The sequence below is a fragment of the Onychostoma macrolepis genome, chromosome 22 (genome assembly GCF_012432095.1).
Source record: "Onychostoma macrolepis isolate SWU-2019 chromosome 22, ASM1243209v1, whole genome shotgun sequence".
Classification (NCBI taxonomy): Eukaryota; Metazoa; Chordata; class Actinopteri; order Cypriniformes; family Cyprinidae; genus Onychostoma; species Onychostoma macrolepis.
This window is the reverse complement of record NC_081176.1, coordinates 25,101,453-25,116,637: the sequence shown is the minus strand read 5'-3', so window position 1 is coordinate 25,116,637 and position 15,185 is coordinate 25,101,453. Positions and strand designations below refer to the sequence as shown.

Sequence of the window (15,185 nt, the reverse complement as noted above, 5' to 3'; positions counted from 1 at the left end):
AATTTGATGTTTAAAATGTTATTAAGATGCATAAATAGATTTAAAAGTTTAAAACATAAATATCTTGTTTCAGAAATCTCATGATTTTATTTCTATACTGTGAGATGGAAGTACATGATTGATTGATGTTCATTGGAACTGACCTATGTTATGTGGTGTGATGTGTACCTATTCATTTACATAATGATTAGAGTATTAATATCCTTTACAATTGGTTATATTTGATCTGACATTTGAATGGAGATAAATTGATCGGATTTGAACAGAAATGAGGCAATAGTAACTAATGCATTCTGTACTGTATGTATAGATTGGTTTTAAGAGAGGGATAGATCATCTGAATCTGACCCTGGTGGTCAGTGGCGAGCCAACCGCAGAAGTCAGAGAACGGACCAAGAGCCTGGTGTGGCCAGCCGTGGCATCTTTGGAACCATCATCATCCCGTGCCTCCATTTGAAAAAACAGATAAGAACACACATAAACCTACCCGGTAGTGAAAAGAACATACCGTCGTACTCAAGAAAACACACACACACACACCAAGAACTTTCATGGACTCTTTCTTTGTTTGAGTTTGTTTATTTTGGGGGTTTTTATTGTGCGCTTGTGCACTCAGGAAGCCGGCTTAGGTAGGCAGGGAATGTATGTAATTGTCTTTAATTTTGTATAATACATTTCTCAAACTTACCTGTTTTGTGTTATCTGTTCTCTGCTGACCTTTTACTATTTCAGGCTCCATAGTCGTACCTAGAGTTTCTGATATTAGCCCAAATCCAATTTATAGCTAATTCAATTAGTTATCGGTTACACTAACCTGAGAGCAGGGTTACACTTACAATTGATGCGAGTGCTTGTGGTGCGGGCGCTGTTCTCCTGCAGGAGGATTCGAACCATGTTCAACATCCTGTAAGTTACTTTTCTAAGAAATTCAATCGACATCAACAGGTGTATTCCACCATTGAGAAAGAAGCTCTTGCCCTAGTGTTGGCCGTACAACATTTTGAGGTATATCTAGGGTCAATTGCTGCACCGTCATTTATCATCATTTATACGGATCATAATCCTTTGGTCTTTCTGAATCGGATGAGGAATCGAAATCAGCGACTTATGCGATGGAGTCTCATTTTACAACCTTTCCATCTTGAGATTAAACACATTCGAGGAAAAGATAACATTATAGCTGACACACTTTCCAGAGCGTAACATAATTTCTGCGTTGTTTGTTCCCTTTTCTTTGCATCTCTAGGGCCCAGAGGTGTTGAAGAATGAAGAGAAAACGACGTTCCTTTGGACCATCAGAACTTTTATTGTGTTCGTTCTGGATAGTGTTTAACTGTTTTTTTTTTCTTTGTTTTTTTTAGATTCGTTGTCGAATCTTTTTTTTTAGGAGGGAGGTGTTACGACCCTGCATTCTACTTGCCCGCCTGCTGGTGGCGTAATTCTTCCAGGAGGGCGTGGGAGATTGCACACCCCTGTTACCTGTTCACCATTTGATTGCAGAGAGGATAAAACCTTGGATCCAAACACTCCTCTTCACTTCGTCCAGGGGATCGACGGCCTCTGGAGAAGTCACTTGCGAACCTTTGCTTGCTTACAACTCATATCAACCTTTTCTCCTCCCCATTTGGATTATGATTTTTCCCCTTTGATTTTGAATCCTAGACTTTGTTATATTAAGTTATTTGTATTCTTTTGAAGACCAATAAAATCTTGCAAGTCATTATTTTGTACTTGTATGCTTTATGTACGTTCGAAACGAGCTGGCCGTAACACTGTGAGGTCACTGCACACTCAGTGCGCTCATACTGTGGTCACTGTGAGGTCACTGCACACTCACTGTGTGCTCATACTGTGGTCACTGTGAGGTCACTGCACACTCACTGTGCGCTCATACTGTGGTCACTGTGAGGTCACTGCACACTCACTGTGTGCTCATACTGTGGTCACTGTGAGGTCACTGCACTAAATGTAGCGCTGTGTTTATGGTTCGCTGCACAATGCTGTTTTTGCCATTTAATACCTTCAGACTGCAGCCAATAGAAATGCTCCTCTATCGCTGCGCGTGCTGCTCCTCACAGCACAGACAGTGAAGCAGACTGCAGTTGTTGTCATTCATTGTAACAAACAAAGTGTAGAGACGATGTAAATAATATATTAAGTGTGTAGAGAGCTTCATTCATTAAAATGGAAGTTTGTGAGATAGCGATGAACGGAGGGTTACAGCTTTTAAATGATTATAGAGAGTTTGCAAATGTGAAATTGAATTTATACTTATACATTTTTTATTTTATACAAAAGTTAATATTAAGTGACTTACATTTTAGGAACACTGTTTATTTCGCTCTATTTTGTCAATAAAAATATAGTTAAAACAAAGTCACAGCTGAGCCTCTGCAAGTCTTTGACACAGCTGTTTCGTTTATGAATGAATCTTTGCTTTTGAACAAATCTAGTGAGTCAATGATTCAATGACCCATTCATAAAGAGAGTCACTTGCTTCGTTCCTAAATGAATCAGCCGTTTGAACAAATCGATTGAATGAATGATTCAGTGACAAAGACAGTGACATGCTGCTACCTACTGGCAGTTTCTGTTTCATTTTTAAAGTATAAATTGAGTCATTTAATCCATTGAAATTTATATATTTAAAACATTAATCTCATAAAATTGTTATTATGAGATGCATTAATGCTACCTCTGAGTCTTGTTAAAAATTTCTTAAATTCTGTAAATATTGCTTAATGCCACATTTGTGCTCTTCTGTGCCATGCAAAGATGAATTGTTGATGCTGATTTCATTTGACTGGAAACTTATTCTTCTGTTATATCTTATTATTTTAATTGAATTTATTGTTTAGTTAAACATTTTTTATAAAAGTTTATACATCTAATTTTTTTGGCACAAAAGATGACATACATTTAATAAAGTTAGAAAAATGACATTACAAAGGTTTAAAAAAAAAAAAAAAAAAAAACTTCAAGGAGTCAAATAACAATAGGAAGGTTAATTTCTGTGTCATTCCTGGGATTCGGTAATATTTCAGTCCCCCAGAGTTTCTAAAGTGGTGGTTCACCAAAATGAATTGTTAGAAACTTTTCACAAAACTTTGGGATGCCCGTTATAATTAATAAAAATAATTATTGCATTTTTATATTTTTAGCATAAAATAATGCCATATCTATCTTGAACCAAGCATTTTGTAATGTCCCTGAGTTTGTACTTAGAAAATTAATAACAAAATGTGCATAGTGTCTGTGATTTTTGGCAACAATGAAAGCATTTACTTGTGTTCCTTTCTTGTAAAAACTATTTTCTAAAAAAATGCAAAATATTTGATTAAAAAACTGTAAAGTTATGTCTCTCAGTCTGAACTTAACCCCGTCACACTAACCATTCTTCGCCCATAATAATTTAGTCTCCACTCATATGTGACTTCATCCAGGTCTCTTTAATAGTGGTGCAGAAAATGGTTAGTGGTATCATACTTTTTATTCATATTTTTGAGGCATGTTATAGTCAGAGAGGGTACTGTCAAGCTTAACAACTCAACACCGTCATATAAAATTAAGATGGAAAATTATTACTTTAACAACATTTTGTTTATTTTATTGCTGCCATATATGGTCTACTCTCCTATGCTACATGAGCAGCAGTGGCCATTTTGTGTGAAAAACCACAACCCCATCACAAATATACGTATTTATCATTGTTACAGGGTTGTAAACTTGTGACAGGGTTGAGTTATTTGCTTCATTCATTAATAATTTTAATGAAAAAATATAAAATATTCATGGTTTCAGTAAATATATATACTTCAAAATCATGACAACTCATATTTTTGTTTTAAATAGAATTTTTGACATAATAAACGTGGACAAGCATCATACATCAGAAATTGTGTTGGGCATGCAGGTATGTTGACCCAGAAACAAGGGGACAATATGAGAGAAACAAAACCAAAAATTAAATTTAAGGCAATGTAAAATTTCAAATGTGTTACAGTCTTCAACCCTATCACACCTTGTCACATTAATATTTTTAGAAAAATATAGGGAAGACAATTAAGAACAAAAATATTTATTGCTGATTACCATCTGACATGTTAAGGGCTAAAACAATAAAATTGTGGTTTTAGTTAAAATTTTAAATTAAAAATATTTTTTACAAAAATAAAGAGACTGTAGACACACAATTTGTGTATTTTTAGCTTCAATCCTATAAAATTGTGAAAATGATGATAAATGTTACATTTGATATCATTCAATTGTTATCAGGAACACAAGAGCAGTAGGTAGACGTTTGTTTTATAACGATTTCGGTGTAAAATCCTTTTTAAACCAATCCCAATTTTGTCCGTTACGGGGTTGAGAAAAAAAAAAAGCTGGAAAAAACTCAAATTGATAAAAGGTCTTTAATGCCTGAGGTGGGAAAATACTATATTTTGAATATGATATTTTAAAATATGATGAATATTTTTTGGAGGTTTGATATGTGCCTAATGATGTGGGGTATTTAGAAGTTGAAAAACATGTATATTCCAAGTTGAAATGTTACCGAATCCCAGGAATTACCTGTCATTGATCAGAAGGTTTGTTCCTATTTTTTTTTTTAAGCAGGAGCACTAGTGCTCCTGAAAAGAAATGTAAGCATAGAGTCCTCAAGAATGTAATATTAAAAACTAACTGCAAAATAATATGTGCAAATTCACACACAACGTATCTTTAATTTGGCCAGAATTGCAGGTGCTTGTCTAAATATACAAGAAAGTTTAGAGAAAATATTAAATACGTTGTTAATAAATGTTATTATAGATTATAAAGTGTTTTATAATTAAATACATCCGAAAGGTCATCTAAAATTAGCATTATTACCCCCCTCCCAAAAAAAAGCTAGAGTCCCCCCAGTGAATTCTGGCCATTTCCACCACTGGTTATATCACAAACATGTAGAATTTCTTTGTCCCCTTGGAAAGACTTCACACATCCTGAAACACACAGTAACACAATATGTCATTGCAATCAATGCTAACAACCTAACAGGTAAACATAATTAGTTAAAATATGAAACAAATCATGCATCCATGCTTCCACAAAACATGCTTGTATAGTTACTGAAATATGATACTGAGTTAGTAATGTAGTCTAGTAATTATCTGATATGGGAAGTATAACAAATCATAAATACTGATATGCAACCTAAAGCCAGGGAAACACTTACCGAAAACACTTAGCTAAAACATTCTAAAGAGACTGAACTGAACACAATTATGACTTTAAATGCTGACTGTAAACACTGACTGAACGCAACTGGCTCTGACGAGTTTGGGTGTGATCAGTTGCAAGTATCAAATTACATTCACAATCAGTCTAATAGTCGTAGTGTGTTCCTGGCTGAGCTGGCAAGATGGCTGGTTCACATGTACCTGGCTAACACGTGTACCTGGCTAATTTGCTAACCTGGGGTCAGGCCACAGTGCATATTGGCATTATAATATCATATCAGCGAATGTGAATATCAAATAAAGAAACCACTCACCATTGCTCCAGAACAAAACGGCAATTCCACGGTCAAAAGACACAAATGTAAATCACTGTAGTGATGTTCAATTCATGAACGAATTGTTCTTTAAGCCTGTTCATTCATAAGTAACTGAACTGAATCAAATTTTAGTTCCGGGCTGATGACGCAAGACGCACACCTGACGTTTGCTGACCCGTTCGTTGATCCGTTGATCAATAAAATTTTATTAAAACCTTCACGTTCCTGTCGTCACCGATATCTGCGTGGGCAGCGCGCCAACATACAGCGCTGTGCGCTACGGGTGTCTCGAGTTCGAAGACCGATCCCCCTTTCCACTTCAGATCTAAAGTGTCCTATCATAAGAAAGGCAAAAACGCCTAAAATAAGTCTTGAAAAAATACCCTGCAAAATGATTTATGTAGAGAAATGTAAATGAATGTACTAGTTTGTGCAGATTAGGCTATATTTTACGTTGTTACACGAAATCAAGGAGCTTATAAGGAGTTTATCTCTCTATATACTTTAGACATGTAGAACATATCAGCGTTTCTGCATCAATGTATGTAATGTGTGCTGTAGGTGCGAAACTTTTAGGAATTTTATCCAAGATGTAGACCCGCGGCCTCTCGCGGATAGTTGGAACGCAGTGACAGCCAATGAAATTGAAGCATTTCAACAGCTAGCCAAAGAGCGGAAATGATGTCACAGCCAATCAGATTTTGTCATGCATTTATTTGGACCGTGGTTCGAATCCCACTCACGCAGGTCTAAACCATTACACAAACACAGCTTTGTGCTTTTCATCAAACAAAATTGTAAAATTTTACATTACAGCTGCAAAGTATTTTAAATTTGTGTATTATGAATAGATGATTAGTATTAAAAGAAATACAGTAAAATAATAGTATACATTACATGGTTATATGAAAACATGAATTATATAATAATGGTTATATTAAACATGAATGGTCTCTATTAAATGGCTTTTGAAATGAAAATAAGAGGCATTTAAATTTGACTCAAACTAAGTAATATTCAAGTACTAAATGAAAATTGATTAAGTGATGGAATAATTTAAGTCACACTTAAGTTAAATAATCAATTAAGTGTTTCCAAAACCATAGAAACTGTAAAATATTTGTCCTATGAAAAAGAACACAGCACTCATGAAGCAATTTGTAATTTTCAGTTGTTTTTGTTAAAAGCTTTAAGCACTTTTTAAGATTAGTAAATACTGATCCAAAATAATAAAGTATAAAGAAAAATAGAATTCTGACAAAATATACATATTACAGTCTCACACTGAACAATAAACAAATCAAAATATACAGTATATACATGAGTTAAATATTATTAAGGGGCAAAAGATCAAGAAATGTCTTTTTTTTTTTTCTGCCACCCATCTCCGACTCATTAAACTCTTTCCGAGTCATCTTTCTGCATGTCCTGAGGTTGGTAAATGGAAAAGACTTTAGCAGGGCAATGAACATATTTCCCTGCTACGCCAGGAAAGCCTGTGTGTATGTGAGGACTGTTTGGACCCTGCTTCAGCTCCATTTTACAAAATCTGCACAAGCGACTAACGTGTTCAGTTTCAGGCCTTTTGTGTTTTTGCTGTCCTTTCTCCTGCACCCGTTTCTTTGTGTCCTCAAGTTCACTCTTAAATAACTCTGGGGTGTGTTAGTTCTTAATCACTGTAAGCATTAAAAACCTTTGTGGAACAGTAGAAGTACCTGACAGGGCCTTGCTGATTAAGAAAAAAGTGGTTAGAGGAACCATCTTTGGCTGTCCACAAGCAAGACAAGTCTTCTCCTGCTCAGGGTGCTGCTGCCGCTCCATAACACAATTGTCTCAATGGTCTCATGAGTTAGGAGTGTGGTCAGAGCAGGTGCTGGTGGGTTTACATCCGCAGGCTTCATTGTTACCACCGGCACAGTAGTTGTTTTACTACCCGCTTTCAAGACGTTTCTCTGGAGTTGTTTAATGAAGAACTGGTGTTCTGCAGTTTGGCCAGGTGCTTGACATACAGTGAAATGTGCAGTTTTGTGGTCGAATGGAGCACGCTGTTTGGATCAGTAGAGGAATTGTGGACCATTGCTGCATGCTCCTGAGGATGTCCTTCTTCCCACGGTGTTTATTAAGCAAGTTGTCAATGGGCTCTGTGTTTGTGCTCCAGTACAAACACCCTGCCACCAGTCTTCACAGGTCCAGGGGGTCGCAGGTGAGGCCAGCAGAGGCAGAGGTGGCGTATATGTATTTCCTACACAGAGGGGGAAAATGAATTAATTTCTGCATTCTGATAATTCTGATAGAAGCTCCACATGAGAACAATGATATGAAAACAGCGAGGGCACAGGCAGTGTACCAGTGGTGTCTGCAACAAGTTGAATATTTAGTTTAATGTGTAAGAAAACAGTTTCTGCAGGTTTTATGAAGGTTAAGTTAAGACATTTTTAAGACCAAGTAAAGTAAATTTGAGGAACAAATGAGAAAAAACAAAAATATGTTTTGTAGAACGTAAATGTCTGGAGAGAAACATAATGAGTTGTATTAACTTCAGAGTTTGAAAATACAATTTCCAGCAGATATTCATAATTTTTTTTAATTCATTTTACAAAAACACACTGAAACACTCTGCTCCAGACGCTAAAATGTGGAAATATCTTTTACTGCAGCTTCAGATCATGCTGCAAAAAAGTGATGTTCTTCCTCAGTATTTTTGTCTTGTTTTTCAGTGCAAATGCCTAAAGATTCTTAAATAAAATACATTTACTGGAGATACAAAATGACATAAAATACAAAGTCTTGTTTGAAGTGATTTTGTGATTAAAACAAGAACTAATATCTGCCATTTGGCAAAAAAGTAACCTTAATTTAAAGGGAAGTTTTGATAGCTCATATACTGATATTTGTTATTGCTTTAAGAATAAACTCATTTAATTTCATTATATTTTTCAAGACTTCATTAATATTTGCATCTGAAATAAACATATCTTGATTGAAAGATGTTTGATATTTGTATTGGAAAACAAGACAAAATACAGAGGAAGAGATTCATTCACTTTTTGCTTTGCATCCAACATTTTATGAATTTAAGACTTTCTGCTCTGATTTAAAACTTTCTTAAGGCATTAATTTGTGTAAGGGTAAATTAAGACATTTTAAGACTTAACAACCTGCAGAAACCCTATGTGCATGATGTAGTTGATGTGTCAAATATTTACCTGTATCTGACTGAGGATCTGCATGGGTACCAGGAGAAGATGACAGCAGTGTAGAAACAGTGGTCTCTACAAGAACATCACAATAGAAATATTACAAAAAGCAATAATTCTATTACAGACACACACACACACGTGTCTGGTTTGCTATCCTTGTGGGGACTCTCCATAGGCGTAATGGTTTTTCTACTGTACATACTGTATATTCTATTGTCCTACACCAACCCTACACCTAAACCTACCCCTTACAGGAGACTACAGGTGTTTTTAGATTTTCAAAAACTTAATTCTGTGTGATTTATTAGCTTGTTTACCCGTGGAGACCTCAATTTAGGTCCCCACCGTGACACGAGTCCCCATGAGCCTGTGTGTATTCAGGTTTAAGTCCCCACCTGAATAGAAAAACAGGTACACACACACACACACACACACACACAATAATACTGTAGTACTCCTGCTGTTCTTGTCAGACTGATATTCATTTACAATTTCATGGCTGCACTGTAAATATAATGGCCAATACAGTAACAACAATGGTAAATTTATTTTTGTGACTCTACTGCTAAAATACCATGGCTAAATTATGGTTACTATAGTAAAACCATGGTCAGAAAACATTTTTGAACTGTGGAATACATGTAATATCATTACAAAAATGAGAATAATGGTTACGCCCATTCATAATTTAGCTTGTAATCAACAGGTGACGTGTTAACGATGACAAACAATACACAGAACCGTAAATTACAGCCATGTTCATTCATAATTTCGGCGTGCAAACAATCAACCTACGATAAGCTATAGTAAACAAAACCCGACAGGGTAAAGTTTGGTTATTAACGGTAACAAAACGTAAACTGATGTCACATAAAGTATCTTACCTTTGACAGATGCGCTGAGAATGCGTTGAATTAAACAGTCGTCTTCTTCTGCGAATTCAAACTTCCCGCGGTGCCGCAACGCGGAAGAGCGCCACGAGAGCGCTAGCGACCGAAAATATATTGCATCCGTAGTGGTTTAGCACTACCATTAAGAATGAATGGGAAACGGTTTAGGGCCGTTTAGCTAAAGAATCGGTGGAGCGCGGGAAGAGGACCATCAGCTATCAGATTCAGTGGCGCAGATGGTAAACCGTGCGTCAAGCTCCTTTTGACACGATCGACTGGGGTTCGAATCTGCCTTATGGCGAACTTTTTTCTCCCTTTTCAAATCACATCAGAAAAGCATTTATTTTTTAATAAAAATGAAGGAAATAATCAAAAAGTTGAAAAGAAAGTATCGGGTAGGGTTAGGGTAGGTGTAGGGCATCCATTGAAAAATTTAAAATAAAATTTAAAAATTACACCCAATAAGTTATTGCATACTGATTTATAATGTATTACAATGCTGAGTGCAGATAATTGCCACTATTTGCAATAAGTAATTAGCAGAATATCCTGCTATTTTAACATAGAATAAATAGAATATAAAGCTATTTGCACTGTGCAAATAGCATATCACTAAAAAATACTGCTATTTTCACTTAGTGTCGATAGCCCCCAACCCCACCCACCCACATACATGGTGAGGATCACAGTATGAGGATCACACAAACTCACAATGAGCTCACATACTACTCACATGGTGAGGATCACAGTATGACAATCACATGAACTCACAATGAGCTCACGCTTTACTCACATGGTGAGGATCACAGTATGAGGATCACATGAACTCACAATGACCTCACGCTTTACTCACATAGTGAGGATCACAGTATGACGATCACATGAACTCACAATGAGCTCACATACTACTCACATGGTGAGGATCACAGTATGAGGATCACATGAACTCACAATGAGCTCACATACTACTCACATGGTGAGGATCACAGTATGAGGATCACATGAACTCACAATGAGCTCACGCTTTACTCACATGGTGAGGATCACAGTATGAGGATCACATGAACTCACAATGAGCTCACGCTTTACTCACATAGTGAGGATCACAGTATGAGGATCACATGAACTCACAATGAGCTCACGCTTTACTCACATGGTGAGGATCACAGTATGAGATCACATGAACTCACAATGAGCTCACTACTCACATGGTGAGGATCACAGTATGAGGATCACATGAACTCACAATGAGCTCACGCTACTCACATGGTGAGGATCACAGTATGAGGATCACATGAACTCACAATGAGCTCACGCTTTACTCACATGGTGAGGATCACAGTATGAGGATCACATGAACTCACAATGAGCTCACGCTTTACTCACATAGTGAGGATCACAGTATGAGGATCACATGAACTCACAATGAGCTCACGCTACTCACATGGTGAGGATCACAGTATGACGATCACATGAACTCACAATGAGCTCACTACTCACATGGTGAGGATCACAGTATGAGGATCACATGAACTCACAATGAGCTCACATACTACTCACATGGTGAGGATCACAGTATGAGGATCACATGAACTCACAATGACCTCACGCTTTACTCACATAGTAAGGATCACAGTATGAGGATCACATGAACTCACAATGAGCTCACATACTACTCACATGGTGAGGATCACAGTATGAGGATCACATGAACTCACAATGAGCTCACATACTACTCACATGGTGAGGATCACAGTATGAGGATCACATGAACTCACAATGAGCTCACGCTACTCACATGGTGAGGATCACAGTATGAGGATCACATGAACTCACAATGAGCTCACATACTACTCACATGGTGAGGATCACATGAACTCACAATGAGCTCACATACTACTCACATGGTGAGGATCACAGTATGACAATCACATGAACTCACAATGAGCTCACGCTTTACTCACATGGTGAGGATCACAGTATGAGGATCACATGAACTCACAATGAGCTCACGCTTTACTCACATAGTGAGGATCACAGTATGAGGATCACATGAACTCACAATGAGCTCACATGGTGAGGATCACAGTATGAGGATCACATGAACTCACAATGAGCTCACGCTTTACTCACATGGTGAGGATCACAGTATGAGGATCACATGAACTCACAATGACCTCACGCTTTACTCACATAGTGAGGATCACAGTATGACGATCACATGAACTCACAATGAGCTCACATACTACTCACATGGTGAGGATCACAGTATGAGGATCACATGAACTCACAATGAGCTCACATACTACTCACATGGTGAGGATCACAGTATGAGGATCACATGAACTCACAATGAGCTCACATACTACTCACACGGTGAGGATCACAGTATGAGGATTGTGTGATGTCACTGTGATCATCGCGTGATCTCGTGTTGACAGGGAAGTCTATGTTACAAAAAAAAATAAAAAAAAATAAAAAACACTTGCCAAGTCTACTGTAACCACAGCACTTGCTACATGTTGCACAATACAGCATAACTGCAGTACAGGGCATATACAAGAAGACTTTATTGGCAATGAAAATAACCTCATTGCCATTAAAGTGAAATTGAACCTAATCATAGGAGCTTTATTTAAAAAAAAAATGCTCATAAAAAAATAAATACAATTAAATAAATTGAATCAGACAGACTTAGAAGCTTTTGCATCTGCAATCTTCACCTGCATTTCAGCGTATCACTGAACTGCAGTTATATTGTATCTGTACTTCATTATACAGCAAATCTACAGTTGCACTTCATTGCACTTCAGTTTTACTGCTCTTGAACTTTAATGAACTGCAGTTATATACTTCATTATACTGCAATTGTCCAGTTGTACTTCATTGTACTGCATTTATACTGCTTTGTACTGCAGTTTCACTGCAGTTGTACTTCAATGTACTGCAGTTATTTTTTGTAAGGGTTCTTTTATGCCAAAAATCATTAGGATATTAAGTAAAGATCATTTAGTGAAATTCCTACTGTAAATATATCAAAACTTAATTGTTGATATGTAATATGCATTGCTAAGAACTTCATTTGGACAACTTTAAAGGCGATTTTCTAAATATTTAGATTTTTTTGCACCCTCAGATTCCAGATTGTCAAATAGTTGTATCTCGGCCAAATATTGTCCGATCCTAACAAACCATACATCAATGTAAAGCTTATTTATTCAGATGATGTATAAATCTCGATTTCAATGATATTTATGACTGGTTTTGTGGTCCAGGGTCAGAAATAATAATTATAATAATAGATACAAGACCAAAAAAATATAGCTTAAAAATGGCTATCATCAGTCAGAAGCCTAATGAAGAGCATGTAGCTTTAAATGTCTCGTTTTTAGTGAGCTCATTAGCCCTTCAGTGCTATCCGAGACATGTTTTTGTCCAAACAGCGTTTCATTCGGAATTAATCAAGCATACCTGGGTACATACCATGACTGTCTAATTTTATTCGTACGCATTGTATTGTAAACTGTAAATAAATAATTCAGGCAATAGAAAGTATGGTAAATTCCTGCTTTGATGCCATGCTTTTCTCGGATTTCGCGAGACAATAAAAGCGCAGACTTCTGGTAGCGTTTCAAACTGTCACCACTCACCAGGCAGTGATCGACATAGTACAAGTATGTATCGCTGCAACCCGGAGACCTGCAAGTGGGCAGGGACTTACGCCGCAAGTAGGTTGGGAGCAAGCTGCAACCTCCAGCTCTCTCTCGTAAAGCCAACACGGAAGTGACTAAAACTGCAATTCATCGACAGGCCGCTGGAGGCTGGCCAAAAGGGAGTCAATCCCACAGACTCCCCATGTTAAAATGCCCAACTTTACCAAGTGCACCCGGCTGCAGCCTGCAGATCGAGGCGGGGCTGCACTTGTCGCCCCGCCCACAATGAGTCTCATTGGTTAGTGGCAAAGTAATGACGTCGACGCCGCAGTAAATAGGAAATGCGGTTGAAACAATAGACCTACATGGTATTAATACTTAATTATATAAAACAAAACTGTGAACCCGTTAATTACTTATACCTGGTAAAAATATATAGTATTAAACAATACATTGTAAATTTGTTAATTTTTGGAAAACCTTTCATTATGTACATTTCCAAGCAAGAATCCAATTACTGCTTTTGACTTGTCACATTGCAATGGCAATGTCAACGAATATAGTTTATTTACAACTTTTAAGTTATTTCTATTCATGTGCATTGGTCATTTACCACTTAAGTTATTTATGGTCGTTTTTTTTTATTTTAATTTCAGTATGCTTTACTGTTACATGTATTATTAACATTTAAATAAAAGTTAAATATTCTCAGCAAGTGTCATGTCTTAAGATGTTATTAAAATGAATGGTCACACTTTACAGTAAGGTTCATTAAACATTAATGTATTAACTAACATGAACTAACCATGAACAGTGCATTTGTAATTGTATTTACTAATCTTTGTTTACGTTAGTTATTGAAAATACAGTTGTTTATTGTTTGTTCATGTTAGTTAACTAATGTTAGCAAGATTAATAATGTATTAGTAAATGTTGTAACATTAACAAAGATTAATAAATGCTGTATAAGTGCAGTTCATTATTAGTTCATGTTAACTAATGAACCATATTGTTAACAAATTAATAATTTTTGGATTTACTTGACAATGAAAAGCTTATGGTAAAAAATACCAGCACTGTTTGTATATGAATAACATGCCAAGACAATTATTTCCTTGTTATTTATTTAGGTAAGAAAGTTTAATTCTGATAAAGAAAGGTGAAATTTGTACATCTGTATATAACACATCAGAAAGAGCTTTTATTGCCAAGTATGCTTGCGCATACAAGGAATTTGTTTTAGTGTCATAAGCTTCCAGTTTACAGAGACAACAACGACACACAGACAATAAAAATAAGATGAGAATAAAAAAAATACAAATATATAAATATAAATAAACAAACAAATTTAACTGTTCATAAGTTGGATTGCCTGGAGGAAGAAACTGTTATAATAAATGTAATAATAAATACAACAACAGCTGAGAGTATTAACATTCTGAACACTGTAAGCACATCTACAAAAGTAAGTATACTTCAGCCAAGGAGCTGCGTAAAAGGATAGTTCACCCAAAAATTTTGGTCTATGACTATACATGTATATACTTCCATAGTATTCCCCAATACAATGGAAGTCAATGGGGACCACCAACTGTTTGGTTACCAGTCATTATCTTCATCTTTTGTGTGAACACAAAAGACTGAGGCAGCGGCTGCTGGACCGAGGAGTAAGACTGAGGCTACGGCTGCTGGATTGAGGAGGAAGACTGAGGCTACGGCTGCTGGATTGAGGAGGAAGACTGAGGCTGCGGCTGCTGGACTGAGGAGGAAGACCAAGGCTGGATTGGTGGTGAAGCATGGGTGGCGATGAGCTTCAGCAAATTTGGACCACATTTTAAAATGGTGAAATCTGAAAGGGTAAAAAAAGAATATAAGTTTGTTGAAAATTGCCTAAATTGAACCT

The 15,185-nt window shown here is 36.5% G+C and overlaps 1 long non-coding RNA gene across 1 annotated transcript; it reads right to left on the bottom strand.

Annotated features, from left to right (window-relative positions):
- Positions 1-6,804: 6,804 nt before the first annotated feature.
- Positions 6,805-10,257, bottom strand: LOC131530015 (uncharacterized). Its single transcript, XR_009268297.1, has 3 exons — positions 9,624-10,257; positions 8,746-8,811; positions 6,805-7,781 (listed from the first exon to the last, which is right to left on the bottom strand). It is a non-coding gene; the product is annotated as an uncharacterized LOC131530015 (long non-coding RNA).
- Positions 10,258-15,185: the final 4,928 nt, after the last annotated feature.